Genomic DNA, 12187 nt, shown 5'->3' on the forward strand with positions numbered 1-12187 from the left:
TCTTTCTGACCCAGGGCTTGAACCTGAGTCCTGCATTGCAGGCACAGTCTTTACCATCTGAGCTACCAGGGAAGTTGAGTTACACTCCGTTTACAGTTATTATGAAATATTGACTATATTCCCTATGTTGTCTCCTTGTCACTTATTTTATATTTTTCACTACATTTAAAAAAATTTATGGTGGAGTGTGGTTGATTTTTGTGTTAGCTTCAGCTGTACAGCAAAGCAATTCAGTTATTCATATACATGTCCCTATTTTTTTTTCAGATTCTTTTCCCATCTAGGTTATTACAGAATATTGAGTTGAATTCCTTGTGTTATACCCTATGTCCTTGTTAACCACCTGTTTTATATATAGTAGTGTGTATGTCAAGCCCCCATTTGTTTATTTAACTTATATTCAGAGTACATCATGTGAAATGCCAGGCTGGATGAAGCACAAACTGGAATCAAGATTGCAGGGAGAAAGATCAATGAGCTCAGATATGCAGATGACACCACCCTTATGACAGAAAGTGAGGAGGAACTAAAGAGCCTCATAATGAAAGTGAAAGAGGTGAGTGAAAAAATTGGCTTAAAATTCAACATTAAAAAAATTAAGATCATGGTATCCAGTCAGTCCCATAACTTCATGGCAAATAGATGGGGAAAAAATGGAAACAGTGACAGACTTTATTTTCTTGGTCTCCAAAATCACTGCAAATGATGACTTCAGTCATGAAATTAAAAGACGCTTGCTCCTTGGAAGAAAAGCTCTGACAAACCTAGACAGCATATTAAAAAGCAGAGACATTACTTTGCCAACAAAGGTCCATCTAGTCAAGGCTATGGTTTTTTCCAGTGGTCATGTATGAATATGAGAGTTGAACCATAAAGAAAGCTGAGTGCCAAAGAATTAATGCTTTTGAACTGTGGTGTTGGAGAAGACTCTTGAGAGTCTCTTGAACAGCAAGGAGATCAAACCAGTCAATCCTAAGGGAAATCAGTCCTGAATATTCATTGGAAGGATTGATGCTGAAGCTAGACCTCCAATACTTTGGCTACCTGATGCAAAGAACTGACTCAATGGAAAAGACCCTTATGCTGGGAAAGATTGAAGGCAGGAGGAGAAGGGGACGACAGAGAATGAGATGGTTGGATGGCATCACCGACTCGATGGACATGAGTTTAAGCGAGCTCTGGGAGTTGGTGAAGGAGAGGGAGGCCTGGTATGCTGCAGTCCATGGGGTCGCAAAGAATAGGACATGACTGAGTGACTGAATTGACTAATGTCAACCCCAATCTCCTAATTTCTCTCTCCTCCACCTTTCTTCTTTAGTAACCATACGTTTGTAGAATGGTAATCCCACCTCCAGCATCTCAGCATTGTGCCCGTGCTTTAGTAGAATACAGCACTACCAATTGACTCTGTTCTTCTTTCAGGAAATTTTACTGCCTTCATTTCTTAGGCCAGAACTGTGTCCTGTAACTATAGCAAACACAAAGGAGGTGGGGAAATGTTTTTTGTTTTAGCTCAATGTATTATGGTCCCAACAAAACTGAATTCTGCTACTGAGAAAGAAGAAAAGAATAGGTATTTGAGTGGTCCCCAGTCTTCTTGGCACCAGGCTCTGGTTTTGTGGAAGACAGTTTTTCTACAGACTGGGGTTCGGGGATAGCTTTGGGATAATTCAAGTGCATTGCATTTATTGTGCACTTCATTTCTATTATTAAGTCAGCTTCATCTCAATCATCAGGCATTAGATCCTGGAGGTTGGGAACACCAGCTGTAAGCAACAAGTAGTTTTTGCCCCACCTTACCTGGAGAATTCCATGGACAGAGGAGCCTGGCAGGCTACAGTCCTTGGGGTTGCAAAGAGTTGGACATGACTGAGCAACTATCACTTACTCACTTATTTTCATTTCTGGAAAACCTTTTTTTAAAAAAATTGAAACAGTTGATGTATGTAATTATATTAGTTTAGGTTACTACCTAGTAATTTGACACTGTATATATTATAAAATGATCACCATGATAACTCTAATAACCATCTGTCCATGTATAAACTTGTTAAAATATTACTAATCATATTCCTTATGCTGTTATATTCCCATGGTTTATTTATCATATAACTTGGAGGTTTGTATTTCTTATCTTCTACATCTGCTTCACGTTCCCTCCCCACCCCTGCCTTCTGGCAACCACCTGTTTTCTGTATGTATGATTCTGTTTTCATTTCGTGTTTATTTGCTTTTGTTTTTTAAATTCCACATGTAAATGAGATCATGTAGTATTTGTCTTTCTCTAACTTACTTCACTTAGGATAATACCATTTAGGTCCATCCATGCTGTTGCAAATGATAAGATTTGATATTTTTTATCAAATATTCTGAGGAATATTCCATTGTACTTTTGTCATATCCCACATCTTTATCCATTTGTCTGTGTACAGACACTTAGGTGTCTTTTGCATCTTGGCTGTTTAAATAGTGCTGTAATAAGCATTGGAACACATATATCTTTTCAAATTAGTGTTTTGTTTTCTTTGGATATTACTCAGAAGTAGAATTGCTGGAATGTATGGTAGTTCTGTTTTTAATTTCTTTAGGAACCTCCATACTCTTGTCCATAGTCCCACCAATGATGTGTGAGGATTCCCTTTCATATACTTCTTGTTACATGTTTATTGGTTGTCTTTTTTGATGGTAGTCATTCTGACGGGCGTGAGCTGGTATTGCATTGTCATTTTGATTTGCATTTTCCTAATGAAAAGCAGTGTTCAACATCTTTTCATTTGTTTGCTGGCCATCTGTGTGCCTTCTTTGGGAAAATGTCTGTTCAGATCCTCTGCCCATTTTTTGATTGGGTTGTTTGTTTTTTGATGTTGAATTGCATTTGTTCTTTGTATAATATATTTTGAATATTAACCCCTTGTCAGATATATTGTTCTCAAATATATTCTCCTCTCAGATTTTTTTTCTACCTTGAAAAGGAGAGGGAGCCAGAGCAGACAGAATAAGCCTTATCTCTCCTTTCAAACAACACTTAAAAGGGAAATAACCCATTTGCTAGGTAGCATATAACAAGTTCTTTAAGAATTTGCCTTAGCAAGTTACTTTTGAACAAAATGTGGAAAATGAGATTGAGAACTATTTTGAACAACCATCTCAGTGTTTATAACAAAGTCTTAATTTGTCATATTCTTTTTGGAGAAAGCTGTCTTTTCTAATGATGTCACCATTATTTAAAGCACTTTTGAGTTCTGGTCTTACTGATTTTGGAACCACTTCATAAGTTATACAGAAAGTTTGTATCATTCCTTGACAGGGAGATTCCAGTTGATCAAAATACCATTTACCGTATTTTCCTGATCTGGCTCTAAATGTCTGTCTATTCTCCAAATCTACTTATAATATGATGAAAATTTGTCATCACTGAGTCTGTGTCATAAACTAAAGGAAATTTTAAGAGCTGTTCAAAAATATTTTGAGTAAGGGCAGTATTGTTGGAGTAAAGTCATAGACTCCTGAGGTGTCTAGTTGGAAAAGGTGCATATACCCTTTATTTTGTCAGATATTGAATCACCTACTCTAAGAACAGTTTAAAAACATATTCAGATAATCTTCTCTATTCAAATCTAAGAATTTTTTAATTAAAATTTTTTATTGAATGAAAAATTCTATAAATTCTACAATGCTTTACAGTTTTCAGAAGTTTCACACACACAATTTCATATAATCCCATAATATGATAACCCCATTTTTAATCCCCTATGCCTATAAGTAATGCCCCCTCCCTCCTCTCTCCCCACTGGCAACCACCAGTGTATTCTCAGTTTCTGCTAGTCTGTCTCCTTTTTGTTTTTATTCACTGGTTTGTTGAATGTTTTAAATTCCACACATGAATGTGGAAACTTTTACTTAACTTTGTCCCATTAATATTTCTCATTTTTTAATGAAACACCTAATATCCTATAAAACATTAGTTTGGGAGATATGCCATTTTTAGAATTTGATGAAATTAGGAAATTTTATACAGTTAAACATGCCCATTCCCAGCTCTTAAAAATATCCCAAAGAGTAAAGCAGTTATCCTCCAATTAAAAATAAATGTAAATAAAATGTAAATATGAATAAACTTTATAAATAAAATGTAAATAAAATTCCAAAGAAGTTAAGTTAATTCTAATACTAGACATCAGAATCTGGCAAGGATGGAATGAAAGAACTTGGCAAGATGTTATGCAATAGTAATTACAAGATTTTTTTCCATGCTAAGCACAGATCATTTTCAGAAGAGGCTGAGAAGTATTGGTTTTGAATTTCAATAAAAATTAAAGAAAATGTAATTAAAGTATACTCAAAATTTATTTTGAATAATGTCTCTAGGGATATTATATAAATGTAGTATTTGATCCATTGCTTCAAGATAATGTTTATTGCTGCTGTGAAAAGAGAGGAATTTACCATAATAATATCAGTGTCATTTTACATTGAATACAGCTAATATCAAATTGGCTATTACCAGAGTCAGATGAGCATCCCAGGAGCAGATGTAATGGAAACTTAAAGAAATGAAGGTAGCTAGCCCTGCTGCTGGACTTTCTGTACAGTGTCATGCTCCTTGGAATCCCCCCTGTCCTGCCACTTCCCCTCTCCCCCACAAACCCCACCATGCCCTGTCTGTGTGGATTGATATATTGTCCAAAGCTTAACTTTTATCATGGATACCACCTCCTCTGTGAAGTCTTTTCTGATCTTCTCCAGTGGCCTGTTCTGTCTCTCTGCCTCTAGACCCACAGCACTGGGGAGTTAATGCATTTGTCTTATGGCATTTCATTCTGCATTGGTTGTGGTATATGTGATCTTGTCAAGACCCTTTCATGCAACCCACATGCCACCTTGAAATCCTTGTTTGCATCTCTTGTATTTACCCAACACATAGCTAGTGTCCAAGTTTTATGAATTGAATTGTGGAAAAAAAAAATCCCCCGAAATACCCAGCTACTTCCTGTAAGTACTCTCATACTGAGAGAAACTGGTAAAAACAAAATGGGCACCTGAGGACAGCCCCCTCAATGTTTGGTGTTGGTATTAGCATTAATGGTCTTTCCAGGACACCAGTATGTACCTAAGGAGGAACTTAAAGTCTATTATTTCATCATTGTGTCTCTAAGGGACAATGCTAATTTAACCAGGAGGAGAAGGGGATGACAGAGGATGAGATGGTTGGATGGCATCACTGACTCGACGGACATGGGTTTGGGTGAACTCCGGGAGTTGGTGATGGACAGGGAGGCCTGGCATGCTGTGGTTCATGGGGTCACAAAGAGTCGGACACGACTGAGCAATTGAACTGAACTGAATTTAACCAGGAGAGTATTTCTCAGTATTTCTAATGCATGGGCTGTTTTTTTTTTAGTGTGTTATTATCTTAAGTTATGTAAATTATTGGCAACTGTCTGGATTAAATAAATAAACAAAAACAAAGGATGCTATGAAAAGGTCCATTACCTCTTGACTTTGAGCAATTGCCTAATTACCTCAAGTTCAAAGCTTATCCATGGAATTCCTTGTAATAATGACTTACATTTGTCTAGTGATGGGAGATTTACAAGGTGCTTTCATCTGTGGCATTCATTCAATCAATCAACTTGTCAATTAAATTAATCCTTCAACAGACATTTCTTTACAGCCTATTACATACCAAACATTGGCAAGCATGATCTGAGGAATCCTAAAGTAAATAAGACAAAAGTGCTGCCTTTGTAAAAGTCTTCAGTCCGGTGAGGGTTGACAAATACAAGCAAGCAGATGACTGAAATGCTGTGATTGAAGCTTGTAAACACCTTAGTGGGGGCAAAGGTGGGGATTGGGCCTTTCTCACTAAAGTGAAGTGAAAGTCGCAATCATGTCTGACTCTTTGCAACCCCATGGACTATACAGTCCATGAAATTTTCTAGTCCAGAATACTGGAGTGGGTAGCCTTTCCCTTCTCCAGGGGATCTTCCCTACCCAGGGATCAAACCCAGGTCTCTCGCATTGCAGGCGGATTCTTTACCAGCTGAACTGCAAGGGAAGCCAAAGAATACTGGAGTGGGTAGCCTACCCCTTCTCCAGCAGATCTTCCTGACCCAGGAATCAACCTAGGATCTCCTGCATTGTAGGTGGATTCTTTGCCCACTGAACTATTGGGGAAGCTCCTAGGGGAAGTGGACAGGAGAGCATCCATAGCAGAGGGGTCATTGAGTGAAGTCTTATGTGATTCTTACTAGTGAGAACCTGGCTTAGGTGTGAAGCATCTTCTCTGAGGTGACCCTGTTCTTAAGACTTCAGAAGTGACTTGTCCCACTGCACAGCATAGCTCTCCTGTACCCCATGTGATTTCTGGGGTGTGACTCTCCTGTTCTAGTAGTGATGAGAAAGGGAAGGTAAAGTCGGAGAGCCTGAAAATGAGGATTAAGTTTATGCAAAATGATCTTGGTTCCCAGAGTAACAAGAAAAACAGCTTGATTGAAAATGTTATTCATCCATAAAGAAAAGAGAGAAAGCCAAACCCAAAGGCAGGGTTTAGAGCTGGAAACAATGGCTTTGCTAAGATTTACAAGCCTCTGGGATTTCTCAGTTGCATAGGGTATAAAGGAAAGTTATTTGAAAAATATTCAAATTATTTGGACATTATTTTCCCTAGGCAATATGGAAACTCACTTTTTGGTCATTGGGTCTCTATTAACATAAAACTGTGGAGGAAATGAGGTTTAAAAGGATGACCTACTTCTTCTGCTGTCACCACCCACAGACTCCAGTTTAATTTCTGTTCACTAGAGGGCCCTAGTGTTTTTTCATGGGACGGATGCTTCTCTCTGGTCACACTTTTGGTGTGTGCGGCCACATTCCACTAGGTTGGTGGCACACTGATTGGTGAGGTGCCTTAAGAAGGCACCCACAGTCATTTAAGATAACCTGGCAAGAACAACTTAGTATTGGCACATATTTTTTTTTTCTCTCTAAAAGGAAGCTTAATATTGGATGTTAGAATGTAACATCATACAAAGATTTCTAATATGAGCTAAGACTGCCTGGATAGTATGATGGAAGGGGATTTGGTCTTCTTCTTTGCCTTCGTACTTCATGTCATCACCTACGCATTAGGAGCTCGAGTGATGCATTTTATAAACTATTAAATTGTAAATCACAGTTAGGAAAGCAGGTATTTTAACATATCTGAAAACAAAGTTCCATTATTCCAATGGGCTAGGTAACCCCATATTTTTACAGTGAGTTACAGATTAGAAAATGTTTCAGATATTCTCTTTTGGCCCTCACAGGAACTCCAAAGGGAGGCATTTGAAATCTGTTTAGCGGCAAGAATTTTTTTTTTTTAACTCATGAGGAAACTGAGACCCATATAGGTTAAGGCTAGGCTCTAGCTGAGGCTTTTTTGGGGGGTATCTTCTGGACTAATGTTGCTTAGTTCTGTCAAAAGATAAACTGAAAGTGAAAGTTGCTCAGTTGTGTCCTACTCTTTGCCACCCCATAGCCTGGCCTACCAGGCTCCTCTGTCCTTGGAATTCTCCAGGCAAGAATACTGGTGTGGGTTGCCATTTCCTTCTCCAGAGGATCTTCTCTAGCTAGGGATCGAGCCCATGTCTCCTGCATTGCAGGCAGATTCTTTACTGTCTAAGCCACCAGGGAAAAATAAATTGAGGCATATTCAAATTTTGAGTTTATTTTAGCAAATTCAATTCGAATCAGGCCAAATGGGAAGTGGTTAGGATGCTCCACATACAGGAGCCAGGAGAAAGACTTTATAGAGAAGATGCAAGGGAAGCAAAGGAAGGGAATTATCTGAGTGGCTGAAGCAGTTGCATTGTTTGGAAAAGCTGAGTTGGTTATTTATGATTGGTCGTCGTTAGGTTTCACTTTCTTAACCTTGAGACATTACAGCCTTAGGTTTTGGTTACTTTATGTAGGGTGCTAATGTGTTAGTCTAATGGTCTCCTTGTTTTAATTGATTTAACTGTTCTTTATATTGCTTCTTTGCAGGGAAATTCTCTCGTGGACACGCACTGTGCCTTTAGCCCTGACCTGCTATTTCTCAAACCTGTGGGATTAGTTGCAAAGGAGCCCGAGTGAGAAAATGGATGATTCTGTACCAGCCTGTCTCACTTGTAAGAAAAGTAATACAAGTCATACACCCCTGTGGTATGGTAGTTTGAATTACTTTAATATACAACGAGCAGCACATAATTAAATTCTAAGAATCAAGAATTATATTTCTTGTACTGGGAACTCCTGCATCAGGAGAGCATTCATCTGGATGAATAAAGCCCACTAGGGATGCTCATTACAACACTGTGTGCAGATTAAATTGTGGAGAGATAACAGAAAGAGGTGATGTTACCAGTGTCAGCCCATTTTCTCAGGCCATGCTAGCCTGGAGTTTTAAAAGGGGTTATATCAATGGCAATAACCAGTATTTTAAACTTTTTATCTCTTTGGCTATTACAAACCTCCTCACCCACCCCCAGCGAAGTCCCAGGGGTTTTCTCCTCCTTGTGCCCCAGTTCTTTCCACCTCCTGTGGGTTCCATGATGTGTTTCCTTCCTCCTCTGCTTCAGCCGCCATGTTGGCAGGCTGGCTGCCTTTGGGGGGGCACAGATTTTTCTCTCAGTTGGCAGCCTCCCCTGGTACAATTCTTGCCTCCGCCTCTGAATTCTTTCTTGGAGTTGTAAATGTGAGCCAGGCAGAGGCTGGATATGCAGTCTTCTCCCTTTTGGATCTCAAAGCAGGGCAGGATTGTTAGTACTCCTTGTCTTCATTTTTAGATGGACAACCCTCTTGTTTTAGTCCATGAGGTTAGGTAGGGCATGGACAACTGGGAAACATCAAAACTATATTAAGACTGTCATCTTGTCCTCCCCTTGGTTCCTTATGAAAATACTTACTAGTATTTTCTAGCAGACTAATATCTGTTAGCTGCCAGAGAGGCCCAGAATCTCAGCACAAAATAGAGCTAGACGCAATCTTAGGGGACCCCAAATACCAATATTTGTGTTCAACTAGGGGCTGATTCTTTCCTTTCTATTTTCTGTGCTTTCTTGTATTCTTGGCTTGTTTCTTTGGTTAATTGGGGGAGGGGGAACAACCTAGCTATAGAAGTGAAAGTTGCTTTCAAAGGCAAAATGCCTTAGGTCAGATCTGTTTCCCTGGTTGAAGGGAAGGAAACATAGGAAACCCATTGAAATCCAGTTAGTATTTCCAATCAGAAGGGGAATATTCTACCTCCCTCCATGGTAGGTAGCTCTCCATTTGAGCGAACCAAATCAGCTGGAAAGGATTCTCAGTCCTAGGGCTAAGGAGTAAGGCATCTGGAACTCAGTGAGGCTGTACCTTTAAAACAAAACAAATCTAAACTGGAACATAAAATCAGTAAAAATTAACCATGGGAGACAGAGCTTGCTGGATTTGGATTTGTGGGTGGCAAGTATCTGGGTGTAGAGCCCCTGTTTCACTGTCCAGAGTGTGGTGAATAGTCTCTGCTCTGAGCTGGGGTTTTGTTGCAGAGCCATCCTTTCTGTTTACATCCCCAGCATCTTCCTAAACCATTCTGAGCCCACTTTTCCTTATTCTCACTTTATTAAAGCCTCCAAGAGGCTCAGCTGCTGCTGCTGCTGCTAAGACGCTTCAGTCGTGTCCGACTCTGTGCGACCCCATAGACGGCAGCCCACCAGGCTCCCCCGTCCCTGGGATTCTCCAGGCAAGAACACTGGAGTGGGTTGCCATTTCCTTCTCCAATGCATGAAAGTGAAAAGTGAAAGTGAAGTTGCTCAGTCGTGTCCGACTCTTAGCAACCTCACGGACTGCAGCCTACCAGGCTCCTCCGTCCATGGGATTTTCCAAGCAAGAGTACTGGAGTGGGGTGCCATTGACTTTTCAGCAGAGAGACTCAGAGGTCACCTGAAAAATCTGAACTCTGTTTATAGGAAGGTGTTTCTTAACCAAGACCACACTTAAAAGGCAGTATGATGTGGGGAAAAGAGGGTCATCAGGGTATCAGGAGACCTGGAATTTTCATTTCTGTTAACTGTGCACCTGACCAGGGAAGCTCCCTTCTCTGCCTCTTGTCCCTGCTTTCCTCCTCTACCTCTATCGGTCTGTTTCCTCTGTAAACAGGTTTGATCTATGTGATCCCTCCTTCTCGCAAGTTCTGAGTGTACAATTTTGAAAGGTTCCTCCCACCCAAGCAGTTTCTTCATGTCCCAAGGAAGTGTTTTTAGTTATGAGAGATATTTTCGTGTGCATGTATTGAGCACATTTGTAGCAAGTACAAATGACCATTCAAAGTGTTCTTTCCACATGTCATGTAATCCTTAATGTTAATGATGATAACAAACAATTACATAGCACTTGCTCTGTGCCAGACTCTGTTCTAAACAGTTTCTATACATTTGCCCATTTAAATCCTCATCACAAAGTGTGTGCAGTTGATACTATTATGATCTTCATTTTGCAGGTGACCACTGAATCTTAAAGGAGAAACAAACATAGGGCCCAAGGGCCTTGGGCTGATCTCTATATTCATAAACCAGGACAGGACAATCATCTTCTCTTGATCATTGAGGAGGCTGGGGTTCTAACAGACTAAAGTACGCTGCCCACAGTCACAGAGCAAGTAAGTAGCACACTTGGAAATAAAACCTGCATCTAACTCGTTCCAGAGCCCACGTTCTTTCCATTTTGCTGCTTGGCCTCCCAGGGGCATCTTTTGCTTTGTCATAAACCGCAGAGCTGAGCATGGCACTTTTAATGATGGAAAAGTTTGCCAAATGAAAAGCAGATTAGTGAGATATTTGGGATGCTTTGCAGTAAATAAATCTCTTTCAGAATTCTCATCTTCTCCCACTCACATTGCTAAAGCCATAACAGTAACAATTACCTCAGCCTGCTTGAGGCCGTGTGGGAGTGAACTCTCTTAATTTTATTGCTCAGGGAAGGCATTGGGGACCCACAAACCTTTCCCTGAGCTGCCTGAGCCATAGGTCAGAAATTGGATATATCAGAGATTGGCTTTCCCCATCAGAGCCTCCTCTGGCCCCTCCTGTTTTAGCTGTGTCTTGAAGCACCATTACTTGAGGAAAGAAATAGAGCTAAAAGTTGGGCCAACATTAAGAGTATTAGAAATGTCAGTGCCAACCTGTTTTCCTGAATAGATGAGACCTTGAGCCTCATTTGAACACAATTGCCTGAGACTTGAGGAGAGTCTCTTTCTCTCTCTCTCTCTCTCTATACATATATACACACATATATGTAATAGGTAATCTCAGCTACTCTATGAGAATTTAAAAATATCCCTTTGAAACTGAGAGGCCAGAACAGAAATGTAATTATTTCTGTATGATATACAACTGAATTCGAAGCCAAATGCTCACATTTATATTCAAGAGGAATGTGTGTACTCAGGCTGGGTGTTGAGGGTTTGAGGGATGTGAAGACAAGCAAGTCCCTGGCCCCTTCTCTAAGAGCTTGGAATCTATTAAGGGAAGTGGAGCGCAAACTGGAATAATCTGTGCTGCGTGGGGAAACTTAACATTTACTGCCCATCCTCCACAGGCCAGGCATTGTGTCAAGCACTTTATAGAAGAACATGGCAAGATGGGAGTATTATCCCCCTTTCTAGGGGAGGAAAGCAAGGCTTAGGATAAGCTGTCCTGGGTCAGCATTATAAATATGGCTGGGCTTCAGAATTAGGTGGTTCAGATGACAGACTCCTATGTTGTACTAATAATATTAATTACATGGGGTTCATTTAATGGTTTAATGTATTAGATATCCTTTATGAGGTTTAAAGATTTATGAAATAGCTCACCAAGGTGCATCATGTTTTGAGATGACAATTTTTGACCTGGGGTATTTTGAGGAATCTTGGGCAAATCAAATAACTTTCAGCTTCCTCAAAGGAATGTATAAAACAGAAAACTTTACCCATTTCTCATGCTTTTATGTTTATTGGATGAGGCTTATGGATGGATGGTCTTTGGGTGGGGGAACGGAAGAGGTCTAGATAACCTATAGAGCTACAATGTCAAAGTGAAAGTCACTCAATTGTGCCTAATAACTCTTTTCGACCCCATGGACTATAGCCCACCAGTCTCCTCTGTCTGTGGAATTCTCCAGACAAGAATACTGGAGTGGGTAATTGCTCCCT

The 12187-nt window shown here is 40.0% G+C and overlaps 1 long non-coding RNA gene across 1 annotated transcript; it reads left to right on the forward strand.

The window, feature by feature from the left end:
* Positions 1-514: 514 nt before the first annotated feature.
* On the forward strand, positions 515-12135 carry LOC113895578. Its single transcript, XR_003511875.1, has 3 exons — positions 515-556; positions 8026-8184; positions 10496-12135. It is a non-coding gene; the product is annotated as an uncharacterized LOC113895578 (long non-coding RNA).
* Positions 12136-12187: the final 52 nt, after the last annotated feature.

The sequence above is a fragment of the Bos indicus x Bos taurus genome, chromosome 7 (genome assembly GCF_003369695.1).
Source record: "Bos indicus x Bos taurus breed Angus x Brahman F1 hybrid chromosome 7, Bos_hybrid_MaternalHap_v2.0, whole genome shotgun sequence".
In the NCBI taxonomy this organism is placed as follows: domain Eukaryota; kingdom Metazoa; phylum Chordata; class Mammalia; order Artiodactyla; family Bovidae; genus Bos; species Bos indicus x Bos taurus.